Here is a 10787-nt window from a genome sequence, read left to right as displayed (position 1 = left end):
CCCTATCCTCCCCTCTCCTCTCTCACCCTATCCTCCCCTCTCCTCTCTCACCCTATCCTCCCCTCTCTTCTCTCCCCCTATCCTCCCCTCTCCTCTCTCCCCCCTCTCTCTCTCCTCTCTCCCCCTCTCCTCCCCTCTCCTCTCTCCCCCCCTCTCTCTCTCCTCTCTCCCCCTATCCTCCCCTCTCCTCTCTCCCCCTATCCTCCCCTCTCCTCTCTCACCCTATCCTCCCCTCTCCTCTCTCCCCTCTCCCCCTCCCCTCTCCTCTCTCCCCCTATCCTCCCCTCTCCTCTCTCCCCCTATCCTCCCCTCTCCTCTCTCCCCCTATCCTCCCCTCTCCTCTCTCCCCCTCCCCTCTCCTCTCTCACCCTATCCTCCCCTCTCTTCTCTCCCCCTATCCTCCCCTCTCCTCTCTCCCCCCTCTCTATCCTCCCCTCTCCTCTCTCCCCCTATCCTCCCCTCTCCCCCCCTCTCTCTCTCCTCTCTCCCCCTATCCTCCCCTCTCTTCTCTCCCCCTATCCTCCCCTCTCCTCTCTCCCCCTATCCTCCCCTCTCCTCTCTCCCCCTCTCCTCCTCTCCCCTCTCTCCCCCCTCTCTCTCTCCTCTCTCCCCCTATCCTCCCCTCTCCTCTCTCACCCTCCCCTCCCCTCTCCCCCTATCCTCCCCTCTCCTCTCTCCCCCTATCCTCCCCTCTCCTCTCTCCCCCTCTCCTCTCTCACCCTATCCTCCTCTCTCCCCCTATCCTCCCCTCTCCTCTCTCCCCCTCTCTCTCTCCTCTCTCTCCCTATCCTCCCCTCTCCTCTCTCCCCCCCTCCTCCCCTCTCCTCTCTCACCCTCTCCTCCCCTCTCCTCTCTCCCCCTCTCCTCCCCTCCCCTCCCCCTCCTCTCTCTCTCCTCTCTCCCCCTATCCTCCCCTCTCCTCTCTCCCTCTATCCTCCCCTCTCCTCTCTCCCTCTATCCTCCCCTCTCCTCTCCTCTCTCCCCCTATCCTCCCCTCTCCTCTCTCCCCCTATCCTCCCCTCTCCTCTCTCCCCCTATCCTCCCCTCTCCTCTCTCCCCCTATCCTCCCCTCTCCTCTCTCCCCCTATCCTCCCCTCTCCTCTCTCCCTCTATCCTCCCCTCTCCCCCTATCCTCCCCCCTCCTCTCCCCTCTCTCTCTCCTCTCTCCCCCTATCCTCCCCTCTCCTCTCTCCCTCTATCCTATCTATGGGGCAGCACGGTGGCTCAGTGGTTAGCGCTGCAGCCTTGCAGCGCTGGGGTCCTGGGTTCGAATCCCACCAAGGTCAACATCTGCAAGGAGTTTGTATGTTCTCCCCGTGTTTGCGTGGGTTTCCTCCGGGTACTCCGGTTTCCTCCCACACTTTAAAGACATACTGATAGGGAATTTAGATTGTGAGCCTCATCGGGGACAGTGATGATAATGTGTGCAAACTGTGAAGCGCTGCGGAATATGTTAGCGCTATATAAAAAAAATAAAGAAGAAGAAGAAGAAGAAGATCCTCTGCCCCAGAAGTCAGAATTTCACATTTCCCACCAGATCCTCATCAGGGTGCAGTTCCATGCGTTTTCATCCATTTGCAGAAAAAACACGGATGTGAATAAATGGCGTCCAAGAGGGAATGACTGCAGCAATGACTGTACAGATGACTAGTCTGGGGGAATAGACGTCCCGCTGGGCTGCTGCTGGGTCATTATCAGATCACCAGATATGAGACTATTCTTACTGCACATGACTCTATTACACTGCAGGAATAGGGGGGTCAGGAGGAAGGGGCCAGTGGGGAACATGAAGGATCTTCTCAGTGTAATATGGAAACAAAACTGGGCCTAGTCCAGATCATTCTGCAGGCTTCAAACAAGTCCACCTGCGAGGTCGTCCGTGACTTTAATGCTGGCTGACCTTAGAATAGGTCAGCAATGTCTGATCAGTGAGGGGGCGACACCGAGCCCCCCGGCCCGGCAGCTGCTCTAAGGCTGTGTGCACACGCTGCGGATTTTGCTGCGGTGTACAGTACCATGATTCCCTATGGGAATCAAAAACCACAATGCAGACGGTGCGGAATTTTCCGCGGATTCCGCTGCCGTGTGCCATCTCCTCCATTGAGGAGATGAAAAACCACAGAGCAATCCGCAGGTAAAACCGCAGGTATTATACAGGGGTATAATGAGGCCTCACTTTACAGGCAAAGACCTGGAACAAGGACTGTGGAAAACGGCTTAATATTAAAAAAAAGAGCCGGCTCTTTATGGTGAGCGGAGCCGAATGAGCCGGATCGCCAAAAAGAGCCGAACTTCCCATCACTAGTGGGCTCCTTGCAGGTGTGACGTCGGTTCTGGGGCGTGTCACACAGGGAGGGGGCGTGTCACCGGGAGGGGGCGTGTTCTGACAGCAAAGGCAAGAATTGAAGACGCCATCACAAGTTTGTGTCTGGCCTCTGGTGCCGGCGTCAGTGACAGGCTGGAGGACTTATTAGCAGGTTGGTGTCTTCTTAGATGTTTGGTTGATGGGGGCTGGTACTTGGGGCTAACTACTGGGATTTGGGGGCTTAATGTTTGGGTCATCTGGGAGCTGCTGGGCTCCGGGAGGGGAGGGGGGGGTGTTAATGCACACTTGTGAGGTCTGGTTGGGTCACGGGGGGGGGTTAATGCACACTTGTGGGGTCTGGTTGGGTCACGGGGGGTTAATGCACACTTGCGGGGTCTGGTTGGGTCACGGGGGTTAGTGCACGCTTGTGGGGTTTGGTTGTACTTTTGGGGGGGTACTAATGCACACTTGTGGGGTCTGCTTCTGCTCCCAGGGGGGGGTTAATGCATGCTTGTGGGGTCTGGTTGGGTCCCAGGGGGTTAATGCACACTTGCGGGATCTGGTTGGGTTCCGTGGGGCTTAATGCTCTGGGGGGTTAATGCATGCTTGCAGGGTCTGATTGGGGTCGGGGGGGTTAATGCATGCTTGTGGGGTTTGGTTGGGTCCCAAGGGGTTAATGCACACTTGCCGGGTCTGGTTGGGTTCCGGGGGGGTTAATGGTCTGGAGGGTTAATGCACGCTTGCAGGGTCTGATTGGGGTCCGGGGGGGGTTAATGCACGCTTGCGGGGTCTGGTTGCGTCCCTGGGGGGGTTAATGCACGCTTGCAGGGTCTGCTTGGGTCCCGGAGGGGTTAATGCACGCTTGCAGGGTCTGTTTGGGGTCCAGGGGGCTTAATAATGCATGCTTGCGGGGTCTGGTTGGGTCCCGGGGGGTTAATGCATGCTTGTGGGGTCTGGTTGGGTCATGGGGGGTTAATGCATGCTTGTGGGGTCTGGTTGTACTTTTGGGGGGGGTACTAATGCACACTTGTGGGGTCTGCTTGGGCTCCCAGGGGGGTTAATGGTTTGTTTGGGGTCTGGGGGGTTAATGCATGCTTGCGGGGTCTGTTTGGGGTCTGGGGGGTTAATGCACGCTTGTGGGGTCTGGTTGGGTCCCAGGGGGTTAATGCACACTTGCGGGGTCTGGTTGGGTCCCAGGGGGTTAATGTACGCTTGCGGGGTCTGGTTGGGTGCCCGGGGGGGTTAATGCACGCTTGCGGGGTCTGGTTGGGTGCCCGGGGGGGTTAATGCACGCTTGCGGTGTCTGGTTGGGTGCCCGGGGGGGTTAATGCACGCTTGCGGTGTCTGGTTGGGTGCCCGGGGGGGTTAATGCACGCTTGCGGGGTCTGGTTGGGTGCCCTGGGGGGTTAATGCACGCTTGCGGTGTCTGGTTTGGTCCCCGGGGGGGTTAGTGCACGCTTGCGGGGTCTGGTTGGGTTCCGGGGGGTTAATGGTCTGGGGGGTTAATGCACGCTTGCAGGGTCTGATTGGGGTCGGGGGGGGTTAATTCACGCTTGCGGGGTCTGGTTGCATCCCTGGGGGGGTTAATGCACGCTTGCAGGGTCTGCTTGGGTCCTGGAGGGGTTAGTGCACACTTGCGGGGTCTGGGGTCCAGGGGGCTTAATAATGCATGCTTGTGGGGTCTGGTTGGGTCCCGGGGGGTTAATGCATGCTTGTGGGGTCTGGTTGGGTCCCAGGGGGTTAATGTACGCTTGCGGGGTCTGGTTGGGTCCCCGGGGGGTTAATGGTCTGGGGGGTTAATGCACGCTTGCAGGGTCTGATTGGGGTCCGGGGGGGTTAATTTACGCTTGCGGGGTCTGTTTGGGGTCCAAGGGGCTTAATAATGCATGCTTGTGGGGTCTGGTTGGGTCCCGGGGGGTTAATGCGTGCTTGCGGGGTCTGGTTGGGTCCCGGGGGGTTAATGCGTGCTTGCGGGGTCTGGTTGGGTCACAGGGGGTTAATGCATGCTTGCGGGGTCTGGTTGGGTCACGGAGGGTTATGCACGCTTGTGGGGTCTGGTTGTACTTTTGGGGGGGTACTAATGCACACTTGTGGGGTCTGCTTCTGCTCCCAGGGGGGTTAATGGTCTGTTTGGGGTCTGGGGGGTTAATGCACGCTTGCAGGGTCTGTTTGGGGTCCAGGGGGGTTAATACATGCTTGTGGGGTCTGGTTGGGTCCCAGGGGGTTAATGCACGCTTGCGGGCTCTGGTTGGGTCCCGGGGGGGGTTAGTGCACGCTCGCAGGCTCTGGTTGGGTCCCGGGGGGGGTTAGTGCACGCTCGCGGGCTCTGGTTGGGTCCCGGGGGGGTTAGTGCACGCTTGCGGGCTCTGGTTGGGTCCCGGGGGGGTTATTGCACGCTTGCGGGCTCTGGTTGGGTCCCGGGGGGGGTTAGTGCACGCTTGCGGGCTCTGGTTGGGTCCCGGGGGGGTTATTGCACGCTTGCGGGCTCTGGTTGGGTCCCGGGGGGGTTAGTGCACGCTTGCGGGCTCTGGTTGTGTCCCGGGGGGGGGTTAGTGCACGCTTGCGGGCTCTGGTTGGGGTCCCGGGGGGGTTAGTGCACGCTTGCGGGCTCTGGTTGGGGTCCCGGGGGGGTTAGTGCACGCTTGCGGGCTCTGGTTGGGGTCCCGGGGGTGGGGTTAGTGCACGTTTGCGGCGTGTGGATGGCCCCTTCATTAACCCACCCCATGAGCCAACCAGCCCCCCCCCTCCTGAAGCCAACCAGACCCCACAAGCACGGATGGGTTAATGCTTGCTTTTGTCTGGTTGGGCGCACGGGGAGGGGGTCAATGCATGCTTTTGTGGTCTGGTGGGCCCAACCAGACCTCGAAGCGTGCATCGACCCTTCCCCGGGGCCCTACCAGACCCCACAAGCGTGCATTAATCGCTCCCCAGACCCCACAAGCGTGCATTATCCCCAGTAGGTCTCAACCAGATCTCGGGGGGGGGGGGGGGGATTTAATGCACAATTGTGGCGTCTGAGTGTCTTGGGGACTTGATGCTTGGGCAACGGGGCCTATGCTCGGGGCGGGCCTGTCTGCATCTGTTGTTACTTGAAAGGGGGGGATTGATTTTGGGGTAGTTGATCGACTGGTAGGGCTTTTTGTTTGGGGGAAAAGGTGCCATCTGGTGGGGGTTTATGCTTGGGGGTGTCCGACGGGGGTAGACGTTCGACGGGAGTTTATGCTGGGGAGGCTGGACCTCTGATGGGGATTATGCTGAGGAAGGGTCGGTGGTGGAGGTCCGATGAAATTTTATGTGGGGGGGGTAGATGTCCAATGAGGGTTTTATGCTGGGAGTGGCGTTTTATAGGGGCTGATCCTTAAGGGGGTGGATGTCTGATGAGGGTTTATGCTGCAGGGGTGGACATCCGATGGGGGGATTATGCTGGGAGGGGGTGGACGTCCGATGGAGGCAATGTTTGGGGGTGTGTGGACACCTGATGAGTGTTTATGCGTTTATGCTTGGGGGTTGGACTCTCGATGGGGTTGATGCTGTGGGGAGGTGTGTCCAGTGGGGGGTTTAAGCTGGGGTGGCATCTGTTGGGGGGTTTTGTTGGGGGTGGAGGGTGCATGATAGGGGTTTATGCTTGAGGGGGTGTCTGATGGGGATTTTTGCTTGGGGGAAGGGGGCATTTGGTCTTTGTTGGGTTTATCCTGTGGGTTCCTCTGATTAGTGTGAGGTGGAGGTTTATGATAGGAGAGGGGGGGTTACCCTGTGTGGCCCTCTGGTTGGTGTGCGGGGTGGTTAATGCTTCATTGGGGCACAAAAAAATCTATGGTTGTATGCTGCTTATGCTAGGAGGGTCCACCACCAACTGGCATGAAGCTAATCCTATTTAGCTTAGTGTTAGGAGGCAGACATGGGTCCGGACCACCCAGGCTGGTTTGTGCCTTAGGTCTTGATTTTTTTTATTAATGATTTCCCTTTTTCTTTCAGATACGGCTTTTGAGGGCGACAGAGTGGAATTATCACTCTGATCTCCTACCTAGAATTGTGTCACTACCGCATCATCTGTGGTCTACGAGGCAGGGCCCTAACACATTAAGAGTGTTTGGGGTTTTCCAGTGGACGGTCCTTGCCACTAATCCCCTCCCCTCTCGCCCCCCCAGAGCCAGATAGAGTAGGGAGGGAAGACAAATCTGTTACCTGCCTGTCACCCAAAAGTCTGTGTTCCGGTTATTCCATACCCATCTTCATCACCAGTCTGCAAAGAAGGATTTGAAATCTTCAGGACAGGTATATCCTACTAGGCAGTGAGGGGGCTCCATTAAAAAAATGAAGGGACAAGACAAATATGTCCTAGTTTTCCCCTCAGCAATATGGACATCTCCTGGTGAAACCTTCCTATTCATGTGGCCTCCACATTTGACAGAGGCTCCTGCGACCCTACTTTTAAAAAAAAAAAAAATCCGGACTTTCGTGTAGCCTTCTCCGGTGGCTGGGCCACACCGCCAGCGCCCTGAACAACCATGCACGCCAGCTTTCTAGTGCTTCCTGCCCTCTGCCTATCAAGGTAAGCGCTGGTCTGCTAGGCCTGGATCTAGGAGACCCCCTTTAGCATGACGGGGTGTTCCGATCTTGGATGTCTCTCAGGGTTGGCTGCCGTCTCCTTCACTATTCAAGGCTGGTATTATGATATCTCTTCCTAGACACCGGAAGCAGGCCTCGGGGGGCTGAGCCACAGACCCTCCCATCAGTCCTCCCCGCATGCACCAACACCATATTACAGTTGTACAATACCTAAGAAATGCATTACATGAAACAAGCAAAAGTTTTCAATGCAAAAAAACGCACTTTTATAAAATTAGAAAGGTTTCTATATATGTAAAAATGTTATTTAGCCAATATTTTTGTAAGGAAAAGTCTGAGATTTCTGTGGGAAATCTTAATTTGTTCCTCTTAAACTGGTTCTGAATGTAAATAAAACATTGCTCTGATTTATAAGTCTCCATGTTGTAATTTAGCCTTTTATTTCATGCATGGACAAGCCCATGATGCATCTGTGTAACACATGGAAGGTGCTGTAATAACTGGGTGAGACAGTGAAGTTCACTTGTACAAGCTGCATAGATGTAAACCTGCCTAAAGGGAACCTGTCACCAGGATTCCCCATAAAGAACCATGCAAACTGGTGTGCAAGTAGCGTGTAAGCGCACGTTCCCACTGGCCACTGAACAGAGAAAAACCACAAACATGACTGAATACCCTGCAGTAAATGGCATAGTGCATGACAGTAATATAGGGGACTTAGTTAACATGTTCTTAAAAAAAAAAAAAAAAAAAAGCCAAAGTCGTCCCACCACTTCACGGGATGTAATTGGGACAGTCCTAACTAATATTAAAAACCTTACCGCTTTGTCCTGTGACTTGCATGTGGATAAGGACTGAGAAGGATTAGGCCCAAATAGTGGACACAGGAATGGGAAACCACATCAATATATAAAGGGTTTTAATATTAGTTATCACTGTCCCAATTAGGGTCACTGTGAAGTGGTAGATGGCTTATGCATTGTTTTAAAATCAAACGTGTTAACTAAGTAGCCGATATTTTCATGCATTATTGCTGTTTATTTACTACGGGGTATTCAATCATTGTTTATGTCCCCCCCTATATAAAGTACTACCACTACCTGTATGTCGCCATATACAGCATTCTAGAATGTTGTATATATAGTACGACCACTACCTGTATACCCGCTATATACAGCATTTCATAAAGTACGTCCACTATCTGAATGCCCTTATATATACACAACATTCTAGAATGCCAATCTGTATAACTTGTTTTTTTTTTTTTTTTATTAGACTTGCTTGCGGGCAGTCCCATCCAATGGGCTTCGCTACTCAATCTGGGGCCGCCTCCTCTTCTATCACTGTCCTTTCTTTCTTTGAGTCGACGACGCGTCCTAAGTCCATCCACACAGTGTCTTCCATTGTGCTCCGGTGCAGACTTCTCTTTGCACTTTGCTTTGTGATCGGCAGGGCAGAGACGTGTTCCTGCACAGAAGCGTGATGAGGGAGGTTGTGTGGATGATGTAGGATGCATCATCCACGGGAAGGAGGACTGTGCTGGAAGAAGAACAGTGACAAACAATACCAGACCGCCCCGTAGGTGAGTATAGGATGTTATTTACATTTACCTCAGACCACACGTGAGGACGTTACTAGAGTGTGCCTCAGAGCGCACGTGAGGACGTTACTAGAGTGTGCCTCAGAGCGCACGTGAGGACGTTACTAGAGTGTGCCTCAGAGCGCACGTGAGGACGTTACTAGAGTGTGCCTCAGAGCGCACGTGAGGACGTTACTAGAGTGTGCCTCAGAGCGCACGTGAGGACGTTACTAGAGTGTGCCTCAGAGCGCACGTGAGGACGTTACTAGAGTGTGCCTCAGAGCGCACGTGAGGACGTTACTAGAGTGTGCCTCAGAGCGCACGTGAGGACGTTACTAGAGTGTGCCTCAGAGCGCACGTGAGGACGTTACTAGAGTGTGCCTCAGAGCGCACGTGAGGACGTTACTAGAGTGTGCCTCAGAGCGCACGTGAGGACGTTACTAGAGTGTGCCTCAGAGCGCACGTGAGGACGTTACTAGAGTGTGCCTCAGAGCGCACGTGAGGACGTTACTAGAGTGTGCCTCAGAGCGCACGTGAGGACGTTACTAGAGTGTGCCTCAGAGCGCACGTGAGGACGTTACTAGAGTGTGCCTCAGAGCGCACGTGAGGACGTTACTAGAGTGTGCCTCAGAGCGCACGTGAGGACGTTACTAGAGTGTGCCTCAGAGCGCACGTGAGGACGTTACTAGAGTGTGCCTCAGAGCGCACGTGAGGACGTTACTAGAGTGTGCCTCAGAGCGCACGTGAGGACGTTACTAGAGTGTGCCTCAGAGCGCACGTGAGGACGTTACTAGAGTGTGCCTCAGAGCGCACGTGAGGACGTTACTAGAGTGTGCCTCAGAGCGCACGTGAGGACGTTACTAGAGTGTGCCTCAGAGCGCACGTGAGGACGTTACTAGAGTGTGCCTCAGAGCGCACGTGAGGACGTTACTAGAGTGTGCCTCAGAGCGCACGTGAGGACGTTACTAGAGTGTGCCTCAGAGCGCACGTGAGGACGTTACTAGAGTGTGCCTCAGAGCGCACGTGAGGACGTTACTAGAGTGTGCCTCAGAGCGCACGTGAGGACGTTACTAGAGTGTGCCTCAGAGCGCACGTGAGGACGTTACTAGAGTGTGCCTCAGAGCGCACGTGAGGACGTTACTAGAGTGTGCCTCAGAGCGCACGTGAGGACGTTACTAGAGTGTGCCTCAGAGCGCACGTGAGGACGTTACTAGAGTGTGCCTCAGAGCGCACGTGAGGACGTTACTAGAGTGTGCCTCAGAGCGCACGTGAGGACGTTACTAGAGTGTGCCTCAGAGCGCACGTGAGGACGTTACTAGAGTGTGCCTCAGAGCGCACGTGAGGACGTTACTAGAGTGTGCCTCAGAGCGCACGTGAGGACGTTACTAGAGTGTGCCTCAGAGCGCACGTGAGGACGTTACTAGAGTGTGCCTCAGAGCGCACGTGAGGACGTTACTAGAGTGTGCCTCAGAGCGCACGTGAGGACGTTACTAGAGTGTGCCTCAGAGCGCACGTGAGGACGTTACTAGAGTGTGCCTCAGAGCGCACGTGAGGACGTTACTAGAGTGTGCCTCAGAGCGCACGTGAGGACGTTACTAGAGTGTGCCTCAGAGCGCACGTGAGGACGTTACTAGAGTGTGCCTCAGAGCGCACGTGAGGACGTTACCAGAGTGTGCCTCAGAGCGCACGTGAGGACGTTACCAGAGTGTGCCTCAGAGCGCACGTGAGGACGTTACCAGAGTGTGCCTCAGAGCGCACGTGAGGACGTTACCAGAGTGTGCCTCAGAGCGCACGTGAGGACGTTACCAGAGTGTGCCTCAGAGCGCACGTGAGGACGTTACCAGAGTGTGCCTCAGAGCGCACGTGAGGACGTTACCAGAGTGTGCCTCAGAGCGCACGTGAGGACGTTACCAGAGTGTGCCTCAGAGCGCACGTGAGGACGTTACCAGAGTGTGCCTCAGAGCGCACGTGAGGACGTTACCAGAGTGTGCCTCAGAGCGCACGTGAGGACGTTACCAGAGTGTGCCTCAGAGCGCACGTGAGGACGTTACCAGAGTGTGCCTCAGAGCGCACGTGAGGACGTTACCAGAGTGTGCCTCAGAGCGCACGTGAGGACGTTACCAGAGTGTGCCTCAGAGCGCACGTGAGGACGTTACCAGAGTGTGCCTCAGAGCGCACGTGAGGACGTTACCAGAGTGTGCCTCAGAGCGCACGTGAGGACGTTACCAGAGTGTGCCTCAGAGCGCACGTGAGGACGTTACCAGAGTGTGCCTCAGAGCGCACGTGAGGACGTTACCAGAGTGTGCCTCAGAGCGCACGTGAGGACGTTACCAG

The 10787-nt window shown here is 55.5% G+C and overlaps 1 long non-coding RNA gene across 1 annotated transcript; it reads left to right on the top strand.

Annotated features, from left to right (window-relative positions):
• Positions 1 to 795: 795 nt before the first annotated feature.
• LOC141054913 (uncharacterized) lies at positions 796 to 7291 on the top strand. The gene is made up of 2 exons (XR_012221427.1): positions 796 to 2477; positions 6281 to 7291. It is a non-coding gene; the product is annotated as an uncharacterized lncRNA (long non-coding RNA).
• The last annotated feature ends 3496 nt before the right edge of the window (positions 7292 to 10787 follow it).

Source organism: Dendrobates tinctorius, unplaced genomic scaffold (assembly GCF_039654945.1).
Source record: "Dendrobates tinctorius isolate UK_male_01 unplaced genomic scaffold, ASM3965494v1 ptg000180l, whole genome shotgun sequence".
NCBI classification, from domain to species: domain Eukaryota; kingdom Metazoa; phylum Chordata; class Amphibia; order Anura; family Dendrobatidae; genus Dendrobates; species Dendrobates tinctorius.
The sequence above is the reverse complement of the archived record's forward strand: the minus strand, read 5'-3'. Positions and strand labels throughout refer to the sequence as shown.